A 16,788-nucleotide genomic window follows, 5' to 3' on the forward strand; every position below is an offset into this window, starting at 1 on the left:
CTCTTTAAAGGTCCTGTCTCCAAATCCATTCTGAGGTAGTAGAGATTAGGACTTCAACATATTAATTTGGGGAAGGGCACAATGCAGCCAATAGCAAGTGGGATGTTTGCTATTATATTCGTTCAATTGCAAAAGTAAAATGTGAAATGCTGAGAAGTATAGAAAGGAAATAAACCACTAAGAGATGACCATATCTGCTCAATCTTTTTTTTTTTTTTCCTAAGTAGGCTTCACACCCAGCCCAGAGCCCAAACTCGGGGCGCCAACTCACAACCATGAGATTACGACCTGGGCCGAAACCAAGAGTTGGACGCTTCACCGACTGAACCACCCAGGCACGTGTCTGTCCAATCTTTTTTTTTAAATAAAAGAAGGGATGCCTGGGGGGCTCAGTTAAGTGTCTGACTTTGGCTCAGGTCATGATCTCACAGTTTGTGGGTTTGAGCCCCGTGTCGGGCTCTGTGCTGCTGGCTTAGAGCCTGGAGTCTGCCTTGGATTCTACCCCTCCCCAGCTCGAGTTCTGTCTCTCTCTCTCTCTCTAAAAAATAAATACACACTAAAAAACTAAAAAAAAAAAAAAGAAAAAAAAAAAAGAATATATGCTTTTCAAAAATAGGTATATAACACCTGTTGTTTTGTAATTGCTATTTTCATTTAACAAATACATCATGAACTTTCCTCCTTGTAATTAACTATTCTCTCACAACGTCACTTTAAATGGCTGTATATTGGGGCACCTGGGTGGCTCACTCCGTTAAGTGTCTGACTCTTGATTTCTGCTCAGGTCATGATCTTGTGGTTCATGAGTTCGAGCCCCAAGTTGGGGCACTGACAGTGCAGAGCCTGCTTGGGATTCTCTCTCTTCCCCCTCTCTCTCCCCTCCCCTACTTGCTTTTTTCCCTCTCTTTCAAAAATAAGTAAATAAACTTAAAAATAAATGAAAAAACAAATCTATGTCTAAAAAAATAAATGGCTGCATATTGGTTCATTATAAGGATGTATCCACTGTATTCAAGCAGTGGGAGGTGGGATTTTGATCAGCCAAGCCAGGTAGAGAAGTAGATTTGTGGGAGGGAATGATATGAGCTCCAAGAGCATAGTGTTGGTTACATTTCAGCAGAGTGGAACTAGCCAGAAGAGTTCCCAGAATCAGGTAGATTACATTTACATGTATGTGTAATTTTTTTGGGTGGGGGTAGACTGTGGATGTGACAGTGCTATTTCTTCTGAGAATTCCTGAGGGGTCCCGAGAATTGAGCCAGCTGTACAATTTGTGTCTGACTAATCAGGATCTCAATGACACCCCATAAGGCAACCGAAATTCAATATTTGACTCTACAGAGTGAGACTGAACTTAAACACCTACAAGTTTTAATTGAGATGCTACTTTTTTTTTTTATATGAGTGACTCTTAGTGATGAGTGACTATTGTTTTTCCCATTTCTCATTCCCTTCTCTCCCTCCCAACTGTTTATCCCTGATGAGAGAAATCTTTGATAACACGAAGCAAAATGACAGGGACTTAATGATAAAAATTTGTTTGTCTTGTTTCACACTGAAGACTCTGAAGGGTCCAAAGGGGAAGTTCAGGGTGGACGAGGAGGGCCTCTTGGGGAGACAGGTGTCAGGAAGCACATCTCCAGGATGCCCACCCACTGTGGATTTTAAACAACTCAAAGGGCCATTCAATAGAGAAATAATGCTTAGCCCTGTTAATTTCAATACCCGAGCCTTTTAAATTATGTTATAAAGCCCACATGCTGTTAGGTTTCATGTTTTTCTATCATGCAAGTGGGAGATGAGGAAATGGGAATGGCTTTGTAGATGATTTGATAGAGAAACTGACAGAAGAGCGTAGAAATACGAAGATGTCAGTTTCTAGATAACAGCCCATTCTCAAGTGAGCAAACCAGTCAGAACTACAGATGTCTGTGAGGGCTTTTGGTTTTTTTCTTTTTTAATGTTTATTTATTTTGAGAGAGAAAGAGAGGGAAAGAGAGAGACAGAGAGAGAGTCCCAAACAGGCTCCACACTGTCAGTGCAGAGCCCTACTTGGGGCTTGAACTCATGAACTGTGAGATCATGACTTGAGCAGAAATCAAGAGTTGGACGCTTAACCAGTTGAGCCATCCAGGTGCCCTGGGGCTTATTTTTTCTTATCTTTCCTTTCCTTTCCTTTCCTTTCCTTCCCCTTCCCCTTCCCCTTCCCCTTCCCTTTTCTTTCTCTTTCTTTCTTTCTTTCTTTCTTGGACATGGCAACCACTTCTAAAGCCTTAGGAATCTTACCAGACTGCTTTGTTGAGTGTATTCATCCAGGGACAAATTTATTCTAACTAAGAGAACAGTGATGGATACCCGAGTCTACACCCTGCCCTGGAGAACAAGATTTTTATTTTTGTAAAACTTTTCATCCTAACACCTTGTCAGATCTGATTCTTTGAGTTGGTTTTGTGATGTAGAGTGGCACCTCTCCCTCCTTAGCTGTGTGGGGAGAGAGGCCATTGTTTGCAATCCCTTCTTAGGGACTTATGATCATGATGATGGCTTGCATTTTGAAGGCAGTTTCATCAGTTAGCATTATAAGAAAAAAAGCAGGCCTGCTGAGCTCAATTTTCCTGGCAAAAATGGGAAAAGAATGAAGGACTGACTTACTAACTGTGAAACACGGAGCATAGCTTGTTTTGTTTACCGACACCATCCTTTGTATTCCCTTTCATGGTGGAAATTCTGACTTTCTTTAAAGGGTTTAGGTTTATACCCTTCCCTAGTGCTGTGGGTATGATAAGGATTGTGTAACTGATGGCTACTTTTAGGAGTTGTTAGCCCCTTGACTTCAGGGAGCCCATAGGAAAAGTGAATCTGGAAGGATGCAATTCACTCCAAATTTTTAACAAATCCACATCCTGAAAACTCAATTAAGATGATTTGCTCTAGAGGGGCACCTGGGTGGCTCAATTGGTTGAGCATCTGTCTTTTGATTTCAGCTCAGGTCATGATCCCAGGGTCATGGGATAGAGCACCGTGTGGGGCTCCATGCTGAAGCATGGAGACTCCTTGATATCCCCTCTCCCTCTGCCCTTTGCCCCCTGCTCTCGAGCTCTCTCTCTAAAAAAAAAAAAAAAAAAAAAAAAAAAAAAAAAAAAAAAAAAAAAAAAGACTTGCTATAAAAAAGGATTTAACCACTTTGCAACAATTCACCACATGATTACTTTAAATAGACAGTTCTTCTTCTGCATTTTGTATCTTTTTTTCTTTTCCCAAAAATGATTTTTTTTTTTTGAGGCTGCACTGTGTGCCTAGCTCTATAAGAAAACCACATAGGCCAGATCTCTAAGGCAAACAGACACCCCCTCATGCTGTGCAAGCATGTTTTTTGGTGTCTTTGAGCACCCACCTCCAGTGCCTAGTGAGATAGTCATGCCACCCAGGAAAGTGGGAAATGCTGTCTAAGAACAGCACCCACATCCCAGCAGACAGTCATGCTAGGGGGTGGCAACCCCTCTCCAAATGCCTGTAACACAACAAACATGTGGGAGGGCTAACAGACCCCCAGGCAGAAACCGGGTAGCCAGAGGAAGAAAGCTGGGGCAATGCCGGCAAGGTGCCCAGGGCCAGGGTGGCCATAGGGACATTTCTGCGTCACTCAATTATGAAAGGTGATTCAATTTAATTCACTTTAAGTAAAACAGGAGGGTCAGTTCTACCCCTGGGTGGAAGACACTGTCTGGGGATGCAGAATGAGATTTGAGAGCCAGGAAGCAAAAGTGTCACCTCCCTTGCCCCTGTCACAGATGACAGAGATGGCCCCATTCTACTCCTGTGTTGCCCTTTGTGAGTCACTTGTCTGTTATCCTTTCTGAGGAACGCAGATTTTCCTGGAAGGAAGCAGGGCATCACCAGTGCCTCGAAGGGCTAAAGTCTAGGGCCTCGGACAAACAAGGAGAAGGAATGAAAGGAAAGGGGTTTTTAAATATTGACTGAGGGGCACCTGGGTGGCTCAGTCAGTTGAGCATTTGACTTTGGCTCAGGTCATGATCCTGCAGTTCAAGGTCTCATGATCTCCTGAGTTTGAGCCCCGCATCGGGCTACTGGCTGTCAGTGCAGAGCCTGCTTTAGATCCTCTGTCCCCCTTTTCTCCGTCCCTCCCCTGCTCATGTTCTCACTCTCAAAAACAAATAAGCATCAAAAAACAATGTTGAGCGAGGTAGTCCTTCCAATGAAGTGGCTGCTTCACTGTGAAGCCCTATGGGGACAAAAGTGGTGTAAGGTAGGGTGTCTGTCTTAAAGTCTGGCCATATGCTAGCCCTGTAATCACTTGGCATTCATTCATTCATTCATTCAAAGAACATTTACCCAGCCCCTCTTCTGTAATATACTACCCATCACCAGCCAGGCTCTGAGGTTACCGTGGTGACTCACGTTGGGACCACACCCTTCGGTAGGTAGGCATTCACTGGGCTGGGGTGGGGCTGAGGGGAGCATTTAGGCAGCATATATCAAGGCCTACAGTCTCTCAAAGGCACACTGGGACCACCTTCCAGCCACACCTCCTCACTCTTCACTTCCCCACTATTGAACCCACTGAACATGACCTTCCCTCTTGCTAGTCTTTCATTGTTCTTCCCAGCTTTGCTCACCCCCAGGCCCAGCACAATAGTAAACGTATAGCACAGATATGTGCTACTATTAATCCCAGTAAATATAAGAACAGCTCTCAGAGCTTTGTGACATTATCCGTGCTGGTATGGCTACGGGACTGTGACTCCCATTTAGTGGCTGCTCCTTGGTCTGGCTTCCTTGGGAACTTCTTGTGGGAGGGGGGGCAGGCTTGGCAGGATTGAGTATTTCTGGGTTCTCTGTGCCATTGAAATACCACCTGGCCCCCACCGGAGACCAGTGGGTGGTAGGTCCATGGACTCTAGCATAATCCAGAGACAGTGTCTTCACAGAGTTGCCTGAAGACGGTAACAGTGTGGGGATCATTTAGAGGCATCCACATCCAGGCTGGAGGGGCTTTGACAATATGGTGGTGCATTGGACCAGAAGGCATTACCACTCACACAATTTGTTTTGGTCTCGTGATTCTTTTGGGCTTTGCATCTGGAACGTCAGAACCCAGTCACGTGGCTGCCACCAGAAAGATACTGTTAAAATGCAACTCGAAATTTATTTTGGTATTTTTATACATCAGCTGCAAATCTTTGCAGGATTTTCCCCTTCCCAGGGTAAAGAGAGAGAAGAGGAAGTGAAAACAGGAGGGGAGAATTTTCTTACAGCGCCTCTTGCCCTGAAGACAACAACCGAAAACCCCCTTGGGTTTGAGCAGAGCCTTGTACTTTTTAGTAGCTTGTGCCCATCCATGGATTGCCTCATCTGGTTCTCAGAGCTTCCCCCAGGTGGGAGGCGGAATTCTGAGCTGCCCCAATTTCCCTCTCATTTGCAGATAGGAGGCACTCCTGGGGATGGAGGCGAGGGCTGGACACTGGCTATTTCTGGAAAAGGAGGTAATTCTTCAGAGCTATTCAGCTGGGGTTTCTGAGTTTCTTCAGGAAAGCTCATCCATACTGGATGGAGAAAGGTCTGTGTGAACAGGGATCCCAGCCGACTATCCTCTGGGTGGAGCCATTCGGCCATGGAAGACAGAGAAGCTGTGCTCCTCAGCCCCGAGGCACTATCTGCTCATTACTCTCAGCTCTGGGACTCTCCTGGATGCTGGGGATCCCCCCACCCCAAAGCCCAGGGACTCTGAGAGCTCCTAATTGCAGTATCTGCTCCCAAGAGAGGGCTGATTTTCCCAGAGTCTAGTAGGCATGCCTCCAAACTTTCTTGTTGCTTTGGCAGACTTCACTGACAACTTGATATATGCAACAGGCTGGTGGGAAGGTGGGGAGAATAAACAGCCAAGGGATGAAGCCCCTGCTTTCCAAGAGATTTCAGTCTCCTGGTGCGGACAGACTTGCACACAAACACAAGGGTTAAATAGAGGAGTTGGGGTGGGGAAGGGAGGGAGTGCTAGAGATGACTGAGGCAGCCTGATGTTGGAACCCCGAGGCCAAATCCCAGGACAGAGTCTCTGGACCCAGTGGCCCCTGCTCCTGGGACCACATACTCTGCGCTGAAAATCAGCAATGCATGATAGGGCAAGTGTGAACTTCCAAAGCAGCCAGAGTGTTTGCAGTTCAGATGGTCCCATTCCTATTTCCCCTTGGGAGCACTCCCTCGTATAGCTTAGTTGAACTGAGAATAAGGGTCTGGGACATGGAGGATGGACAGGGAGCTTGCTGGGGAGGGCACATCATGGCGGCCCTCTCCTGTCTCCCGTGGGTTTTGGCTTGTTTGGGGTTTGGGATCTTGGGGCTGGAGAAGCTGGGGATCAGGGTTTCTGGGAGGGAAGGGGTTATTCTTCCCCTTGTTTGACAGATATCAAAATACAGAGCTACTGGGCATGCCCACTGGACTACAAACCAAAGTTCCCCAATGGAGAAGCATGGAGATCATCGTGCAGGGGGCCCTCTGCCCCTCCACACTCCAAGGTTTGCTATGTCCCTCCTCCGAGCTCCTCTGGCTCAGGGGCCAAGAATGTGACCCCAGCTTGAGGCATTCAGGGCATCTCTCTCCTCTGGTTTCAAGAATCCACCCCCTTGGGCCTGCGCCCAGGTCCCTCTTATCTCGGAGTGTACCCTATCACCCGGCTATCTATTAAGCTGTCAGTAAGTATTGGATGAACATGTGAAAAACGATCCATCACTGGCTCCTCAGCTACCATCTTGTTTTCTGGAGAAGAGGCAGTCTGTTTTTGTCTGTGTCAGAGGAAGAGGCTGGGGACAAGGCTGGGAAGGAAATTTCATAGCAAATCCTCCCCCTGGATCTGAAGAGAGCTGAAATCTCATCAGGGTCAGGATCCAGACTCAGGAGACACCCAGCCAGGGCCATTGGGAGTAACAGAGCTCTTTGCTCGTCTGACACAGGAGAAAGAGGGCAGAAATGTTTGCAATCTGGCCCTGGCATTGCAGGAATTTGCCTGGCCTAGGGGCTTGGGATGGAGGTCGGTTGGTTTTCAGGTGAGGCCAGGAAGGTTCTACCCAGGTAGATTCCAGTTTCTTCTGTCTTTCTAGGGTACAGCAAGTGGGGTGAATGGCAAGGGGCAGAGGTGCTAGGCGACCTCTCAGGGTGGCCACCTTGGCCCCCAGAACCATGTTTGCAAATGGATAAACTCTGGTACAGAGTTGACTCAACAACGGTTCAAATTTCCTACCAGCTAATACTTACTTCTTTGTCCACAATCCAGGCCAGACCTTGGGGGTGGGGGAGGCCTTGGGTCCTGGGATAGGCCCTGGGTGGAGAACATAATGTGATAGGGCTTTGCTGGTTTCTCTGCAGCATTGAAACCGGATGAACAGGACGCATCCTGTTTAAAGTTTACATAAATGATCCTAAGCCTTTTCGGAAGTTCCACGGAGACGGGGTGGGGGGATCCGGGGGGATGTGTGAGGGGGTAGCACTGGACCCACCTCTGAGCCCCAGAGCCAGGCCCTCAGCAGCTGGGAACCTGTCCTGGTGGCCTCCTTGGTCGTCCACACACACCCCAGCCCTGCGGGACCCCGAGGCTCAGTCTGGCCTCACTGTTGAATCAGGAGCTTCCATCTCTTCGTTTTGCTGGCAACTTGGATTTGTTATCCTCCAAAGACCATGTGTTGGAAGGACACCAGCCTCTTGTTACATCTCCCAGCCTGCCTGGGGGCAGCTGGGCAGAGCTGGTGTCTTCACTCCGGGCCTGGGTGTTCCGACGCCAGCTCTGGCACCAGTTAGGGTGGGAAGATGAACAAAATAATTAACCTCATGAGTTGAAAGGAGAATTAATTCCGCTGTGCAAACTCTTGTTTCTTCTCTTCCTGGGGAACTTCAGATGCGTTCATCTAGGGACTGTCCTTTCTTTTGTAACTGGTCTAATTCATAGCAGTCATGGGTTTGTTTGTTTGTTTGTTTGTTTTTGACTTCATTTTTCATTAACGTATAGGACATGTGAACTTTCTAACATTAAAGATATTTGTCCTTGTTTGTTATAAAATAATGTAACTTTATTAAACCCAGTTTTCAAAAGAGAAGAATAAAAGGTCACCCCTGATCTCACCACAAACACACTGGATCCAATTTCCCTTCCAGTCCTTGTCCAGACAGGTATTTAATTGTGCATGATATAATCCCAATATACATTTACCTTCTGAAAGAATCTAATCTGAGAGCACATGCATGGTCCCATGTTGCTCCATGATCTTTCCCATCATGGATAACACACAAAATACCTCCTGTGGTTAGAGATTTGATTGCTTCTTTCACACTTCCACCAAGGTGTTCACCTGTCTTTTCTGGGCTCTGTCAATTCCTGGAGGCCAGGTAGAGAAGGTGGGCTAGCTTTGGGGATCTTGCAGGACTCAGGAGACTCCAGCTGTCCCTCATATGCTTCCCCAACACAGGCCCTGGGCCTGATTCCTGCCAAGCGGTTCTTGCTGTACTCGGGCACCCATAAGGAGCTCCTCACTGTTCGGTAGGGTAAGGGCATTTCCAGGGCACATTTGGGCAAAGTTTTTTATCCATGCTGGTATTCACCCACTGGACTCTGACCTTGTGTATAGACAACTCCTCTACCAGGTGAAAGGCAGGGGCCAGGTCATACTGAATCTTTATTACTGGTGCTTTGGAACGTTCTTGGCTTATACTAGGTGTTAAATAGTTGTTGAGGGAACAACACTTGAAAGAATGATTCACAGCTCACCAAGAAAAACAGAAATGACCAACCCCAGCTCTTTCCCAGGCTGCTGCAGAATCTGACACATTTCTTTGCTTCAGGGCCGAGGGGTTTTGACTCAGGGAAAAGGGCTCTTTTATTCAATAGCTCACTTCCAACCCCCAGATAGCTCCTGCCCCTCTCTCCTTAGAATTCTGGTCCATCCATGCTCTCTCCCCCTCATTCCCTGATCTCAACCAAAAAGTGAAGGTGGTTTAATAACTCAGGATCTCTACCCCTTACACCGGGCTTTAGATCCCCTTTTAGTTAATAGGGTTCCCCTTTTAGTTAATAGGGTGGCCAGCTTGTCTCAGCTTGCCTGGGACTTTCCCAGTTTTAGCACTGAAAGTCCCCCCTCCGTCCCAGATAAATGTGTGAACTTGAGGGTTTTGTCCCAAGCTTCCTGCATCCAGTTCTTGGCAATGTCCTGTAGAGGGTGCCGGAGGCACAGCCTGGGAGACAGGCACCCAGGTGGATGGAGCATTTGCCTCCCAGGTGCGAGGCAATACCTCCAGGACACCGTCAGACTAGGGATTCTGTCTCTGGCCGGTGTCTCAGGAAACAGCCCATCTCCTCCCCCTCCGGCAGGGAGCTCACACCTGTTGTCAGAAGAGGGCGTTACCTCATGAGACAAGCCTGGTGTTAAGAGCCCTCTCTGTTTCTTGACCCCGAGAAGGGAAATCATGTATAAATATATTGCATTTCGTCTCAGGCTATCAAACTACCCAGTATGTTCTAGCTGACAGCAGCTCTAACGCCCCTGACAGCAGGATACTCCAACTTGTGTTGACTAGAACAACTTGGACCACAGCAGAACAAATCGGCTTGCTTCTTTTTAAGTGTGTCAATTAACTATCCACCTGTCCTTGGTCTACAGACCAATCTTGGGAAGTGGGAAATCATAAAATTTACTTTCAAAGTCGGTAGGGTGGGGGGGCAGGGGGCGGTGTGGATAAAGATGAGATAATCTTGCTGCAAGAGAGGAGACCCAGGCAGATCTTGCTTTGGGCCTTCGCTTGGCTGTAACCAACGGTGAGTCAGCTATTCTGATAAGCACAAATTTCCCCCTGCTTCAACACATGAGTCCTCTGCTTCGGTGCATGACACCAAGTGCTGAAGTGTTGGTGTGCTCAACTGGGTTGCGAAGTGTTTGGAAACAGATATTATGGTGGCGGGATCCTGTACCAATTCTTACATTTGCTCACTTTTTGTCATGAAGCTACACGCTTCGGTGATCATTACAGTTCAGTGAGAAGCCTAGGAGAACTGTTTTGCAAGGAGGGCCTGGCTGAAAACACCGACAAAATGATTAATGATTTTCTTCTCCATATCACCCTGGGAAATTGGTACTGCAGTCATTTTGTCCCCATTGTGCAGACGACAAAATGGAAATGGCGTCACTGGACTTGAACTTGGGATTGCACGAAAGCAACGTTCTTGACACCACTCTTCACAGCCTCTCTTCGCGTGGTGGATCTCACCCTGTACAGGTTGGATTTCACTGGTTTTGCTTCTGGAGAGCACATCAAACTCTAGGTTCCTGGATACCGGTCACAACTGGTTTCGGGTTTTTGATGACAACTCATGGTGCTAGCCTCTGCTGTTTAGCGGGGAGAAGTAGGAAGGTTTCTTTGCAAGGAAAGTGATCCTGGTCTAAATAAATTGGCAGGTGAAGGATGTCAAGCCTTCAGCAAAGTTCAGTCCAGCTGGGCTTGCACAGGTTTTTGAATGTCCTGAAGATCTGAAGGAGGGAGAAGCTGTAGAGAACAATTCTAGCCCTGGCTCCCAGATGGTTGGCTCCTGGATGAGTCAGTCGCTCAGTTCTCTTCTTTGGGCCTCAGTTTCCCCTTTTGGAAAATGAGGGGATTAAACTAAATTGGTGGTTCTCAAAGCTTTGATGTGCTGGATTCCTAGGCTTCCACTTGGCAGGCTTTAATTGGGTAGGATTAGGTGGGGCCCAGGCAGCCTCCCTGGGGAAATTTTGATGCCCATTAATTTGAGAATCATCCATTTGGACCATGACTGACATTTGATTTGAAAGCTAATGTCCCAGGATATGTGGAGTGTTTTTGGAGGAGGAGGAAGACCCATCCAAAGCTCACACACAGGAAGAGGTGGGTAAAGTTTACAGAGTAAGTAACTGCATGGCAGCCATCTGACATTGGTACTTCCTGAAATGTCTGAGACTCAGCCAGGAAGGTCTTTTCAAAGGGTTCCCAAAGCTCACAGACTGACAGGAAACCACAACAGGGGTAAAATGCAAACACAACACACCCTATCAGACATGGGAGTCATACTCCATGCCGCATGATAACTTGTATCTTCAAAGTTTACAAGTCATTAGTTTTAAATCGGTGCATTTTTGTTGTTGTTTATTTTGGTGGTACAGAGAACTCTGAAGGAAAGAAGACGACGATTCAAAAGGGAGTATGTTTCACGCATACAACTCCCAGTGTAAGAACACTGACCTCCAAGTAGATTCTTTTGTCTTCAAGTCTTTTGGGTTATTGGTCTGCAGTGATGAAATCCTAGGACACAACTTTAATCTCCATATCATTTTAGTACCTTGTGCTACAGCCTGAGGCTGTTTTTTTCTCCAAGGAAAATGGTTTGTAGGGGTTGATTAACTTTGGCTTAAGATTATAAATACAGATTTCATTGGTAAAGTGATCTATTCTAATATTAACTTTAGGAAATTAGAAAATAAAACTCAAAAGTATGAAAAGCACAGAGACATATGGTAAGTGCTCAACAGATGTTGGTTTTTAATATTAGGTGATCACAGGGTCAGCTTTCACTACTTTGTCCTTGAATTACAAACTGCTGTTGACCCAGGGATAGTTTCCTGGGATTCCAGGTAGCAGGAAGTATGCCTTCCTTTTATTGCAGCCTTCCCCAAAGATCTCTATCCAGTCTACTACATGGGAGCCTTCAGATGATTTTGGATGATGTGCAGATCTTTTGAACTTGCCAATTGCGAGATCATGACCTGAGCTGAAGTCAGATGCTCAACCAACTGAGCCACCCGGGTGGCCCTGTGCAGATCTTTTAAATAATGTTCTTTAAAATAATGTGATTTAAGTATAAACACAACCAGCAAAATATCTGTATTTAAGACTATTTTCGTTTTATGACAAAAGATAATGGTTTCACATTTATGCTGATATAAAGTTTCCTTCTAAAATAAATGATTCAAGGGGAATGAGTAAGTTGATTCAGAGAAAGCTATTAAGTAATAATGGTACAGGTGGTACCTAGAAATGGTAGTTGTGGTGATGTATGCAAATGATTGAACTTTGAGAAGTACCGTGTTAGTGAATCGAGCCCCCTTGCTCCCCGTTTTGGTCCATATGAAACTATTGATCAACACTCATTGTACGGAGTTTGCATCTATACCATAGTTATAAAAATTTTATGCCAGACAGGACCTTAAGGGCATCATCGAACAGCCCTCCTTATTTCAGACAGGTGGTTTCTGAGGTCTCGACATGTGCCTTGATCAAGTGCAGTACACGGCAGAGGAACTATGATTTTACCCTATTAGAGAGAACATTAGTGCTTTCTAGCAGTTCAGACCTGAAGAGTAGAAAAGACATAGTCCTTTACCCACAGTTCATCAAGAGACACTGGACGGGAGAAACTGTGTCCTATGGCAGGATCTCAAGGGGCACTGGTCTTGACATATTTGAAGGTGTTTTACTCAGGAGAAGATTACATTTATTCTCTTCGATTTCCAGGTGTGGGAGCAGGACAAGAGGGTTGACATTATAAGAAGGCAGATTTTAAAGCTCAATGAGGAGAAATACTTTTGAGTTAGCTAAACAAGGAAAGCTCTGTCTTCGGAGTGGATGGGTCTCCCAAGACCAGAGATTATTTATTTTAGCAGCGCATGACAACTCTAGGGAATACGGGGAAGGGGATGCTCTCTGTCCTAAGGCTGGATGAGACCTAAGGTCTTTGCCACTTTTTTTTTTTTCACATTTATTTATTTTTGAGACAGAGAGAGACAGAGCATGAACGGGGGAGGGTCAGAGAGAGAGGGAGACAGAATCCAAAACAGTCTCCAGGCTCCGAGCCGTCAGCACAGAGCCCGATGCGGGGCTCGAACTCACGAACTGTGAGATCGTGACCTGAGCCGAAGTCGGCCGCTCAACCAACTGAGCCACCCAGGCGCCCCTCTTTGCCACTTTTGAATGTCAAGGAGTCTGGGGCAGTCTTTCCTTCCTTTCAAATGGCTCAACATAGGAAGCCATTATCTGCAATTGTCTCAGTTTTATGTAAAAAGCAATTAAATCGTTGGGGAATTTCCCCTCCGTACACAATACTTTTTACTCCTGATACATGCAAAAAAAAAAAAAAAAAAAAAAGAAATAATAAGAAACTTTTTGGTGCTAAATGAGAAAACATGTGAACGTAAACCTGTTGGTTTAACTCTTTCCTGCAGTGTATTTTCTTTTTTTATATTAAAAACATTTTCTTTAATATTAATTTATTTTTGAGAGAGAGAGAGAGAGTGTGAGTGGGCAAGGGGCAGAGAGAGAGAGAGGGAGACACAGAATCCAAAGCAGGCTCCAGGTATAAGAGACTCTTAAAAAATGAGAACAGACTGAGGGCTGATGGGGGGGTGGGAGGGAGGGGCGGGTGGGTGATGGGTATTGAAGAGGGCATCTTTTGGGATGAGCACTGGGTGTTGTATGGAAACCAATTTGACAATAAATTTCGTATATTAAAAAAAAAAACCTATACAATAGATCTGGAAAACAACAACAACAACAACAAAAAAACCCAAAGCAGGCTCCAGGCTCTGAGCTGTCAACACAGAGCCTGATGCAGGGCTCAAACTCACAAACTGTGAGATCATGACCTGAGCTGAACTACCCAGGCGCCCCGCCCGCAATGTATTTTCAAAATCAGTGGTTAAATACTTGATAGTTTGGGATTTGCATTTGAATCAGGGTTTTATTTAACAATATGCAGTAATTATTAAAGAAGTATATAGATCAGCCTGATAAATCGAAGGTTCTATCATTTCACACTCAGAAAGCTGCTATTTCGAGCTTATACTTGGACTATAAAATGCAAAATTACTAGGTTGAACCAGCTGAACTTGTCATTTTGTAGACAAAAACCTACATTGACAATTTCATATGGTTCAACCTAATACTAAAGACATTTATAAATATAGTTTTATAGTTTCTAATACATTTAGACATTGTTTTCTACTAAATTCAGAATTTTTCTTCCCATACTGATCAAAGAAGCATTATCACAGTAAGCCAAATTATAATTCAGCATGATTTCTTCTAAAAAGCCTCCTTTTAACAAGTTCCTTTTAACTTGCTTTGCACAGTGGATTTTTCATTCACAAAGACGTTAAGCCCTCTACTGTGCAAATCATTAAGAAGCCAATTATTGTTCCAGCAAGGTGTGCCCAGTGGTCAGAAACAAGATAAAACCCCTGCGTATGCTGAAACCAGGTGGGGAGACCATGTGTGGTAGTGCTTGGGGGAAGAGGGGGATTATTCATGAAACGAGGATTTAACAAAGCATAATCCCAGCTTCCCTGCCTGTTCACATGAGAAACCAAAGCTTCAATTTAACTGCAGGCAGTGGGAGTTTCACACTGTCAGCACCAACTGTCTGAAACCCCAAACTGGTATCTAAATGTGAAGGACCAAAACTAAAAATTTAGAGCAACTTAGTCAAATGTCAGATTTCCCTTTTCAAATATACAAAGTATTTTATCTTTTCCATAGGACATTCTACTATGTTAAAATGGGATAGCTCCTAGTAACTTTCTCCCAAAGTTCTCTTTTACAGAATAATGTTCATGTACTGTAGGAGAGCCATTTAAAAATACATGCTTGTTGACAGACAGGGTAAAAAATGAAATTTGAAACTCCTGTAAGAAAACTGGGGGACTGTGGGGGATTTCCCCTCCCATTTTTTTTTTGGTTGTTAAAAATTAATGAAAATATAAGCCCTTAAATTCTACGCATTCATACTCAAAATAAATGCACTAAAGGTCATGGCTCTTTGGAGCAGGAAGACACCGAGACAAAGTAGTTCAATTTATTTTACAGTTGAAATAGGCTGAGAGTTTATGTGACTTGACCAGTGCCTATGGGAATATGGGAAACAAAAAGAAAAAGACCTCAGCTCTATCCCACATTGTCAAAGAAACATTGAAACATCTCCAGCATTGGTGACTTCTACACAGATCGCTCTGACAAGTGGGAGTTTTAATTCAATCTTCCCTGCCCTGTGGTTAAAAGCAGTCACATCGGATCTGACTGAATTCATTCTCCAGCCAATTGGCCTAGCATGGTGTGGGCAGGCATATGTAGATAGGCTTGTTTTTCAGGGCTGAATCCAGCCTGGCAAAAGGCACTGATTCTGTCGTCTTAAGACTTCAATACCATGGTGAATGACCCGAATCTTGCTCTGGCATGCTTCTCCACGCATATATTTAACTTCTCTGCCCAGTTTTGATGGAGGGAATACACCAAGGCAGTTACCAGTTTGTTAGGTAGGAGATGCCTACAGGTCTTGGCCTTATGATGCCCGACACCCAGAAACTGATCTATTTGACCGGTTGGTTCTTCAATTCACAAACAGAAGAAAGATCCCATATGCTATTTAGAAAAAGAGATCGAGGGTTGTTCCCACCCAGTATCAAGCTTCCTTTCCCCTCTCAGTCTCTGGCGCCTGAGTGAGTGGAGTCAGCCGTGGTTACTATGTGCTGTGAGCTCAACAGCAGGAAATTATAAAAAACATCACTATGAATTAAGTCCTGTCCGTATGGAGTTTTCTCCATGTAAGTTGAGGGCTTATTTACCCACCTTTTCAAAGGTAATTTAAATGTAGAGGGGCGCCTGGGTGGCTCAGTCCCTTGTGTCCAAATTCAGCTCAGGTCTTGACCTCACGTCCGTGAGTTCGAGCCCCGTGTCAGCCTCTGTGCTGACAGCTCAGAGCCTGGAGCCTGCTCTGGATTCTGTGTCTCCGTCTCTCTCTGCCCCTCCCCTGCTTGCACACTCTCTCTCTCAAAAATAAGTAAATGTTAAAAAATTTTTTTAAATGTAGGAACATACTTCCTTTTAGAGTCAAAGACCAACCTTTATATATGGCATGACTATAAGGAGGTGGATTTTTCTAAGTGTCTTGTACAAATGAACTTGCTACTGCAGCAGTTTACAGACATCGTTGGGTGATAGAAGGGCCCTGAAGATGCAAATCTATAATGGCTGTGTGAGGCCACTCCCTGATGTCACAGTAACAAAGTATTTGCTTTGCATAAAAATAGTGCATTAAAAACACAGAGACATTTTTTTCCACTTATTTATTACATTTGGACCTTTAAGAAACATATACCATCAGATATACCACTATTCAGTAAAAATCTACTCTAGTTTTTGGGACGCATACGTGTCACAAACTATCTTTCTTCTAGTCTCCAAGACTTTACTAAGAATTTATCAAAAAGGTAGACTCTGATCTATGGGATCCTGAGCCTTGAGGTTTTGAACGTTTTGATTATTGTAGAACAATTCCAAGTGGATGAACTTAATTCCCAGCTGTTTTCCTTCTGGAAATAGGCTAATCATTTTGAAGTTGTCTAGTTCACCGCAAGACTATTCAATTCCTTAAGCTTTGTGATCTATTCTGTCTTTGGAAAACTTGGTAAAAAAGTAATTTTTTTTTTCCTGTACAATAAGGATGAATTTATCAGAACACACCCAATATTAATCATAACAAAAAGCAGTACACGTAATGTGTATGTGCCATGTTGACTTTAATGACTACTTCAGAAGCTGGTAACTACTCTACCTATGGAAACTATTTCTGGATCAATACGACCCAAGCTCAGTTGCAGTCAACTCCTTAACACAACTCTTGGTATGTGACATTGATTAAAAATAAAAAAGGGTAAGTGAACAAATACATACTCATACATGATAACGTTTTCAAGAAGCTACTCTTTGTGGAAGGCTACAGGAAAGGGG

Source organism: Panthera uncia, chromosome E1 (genome assembly GCF_023721935.1).
Source record: "Panthera uncia isolate 11264 chromosome E1, Puncia_PCG_1.0, whole genome shotgun sequence".
In the NCBI taxonomy this organism is placed as follows: domain Eukaryota; kingdom Metazoa; phylum Chordata; class Mammalia; order Carnivora; family Felidae; genus Panthera; species Panthera uncia.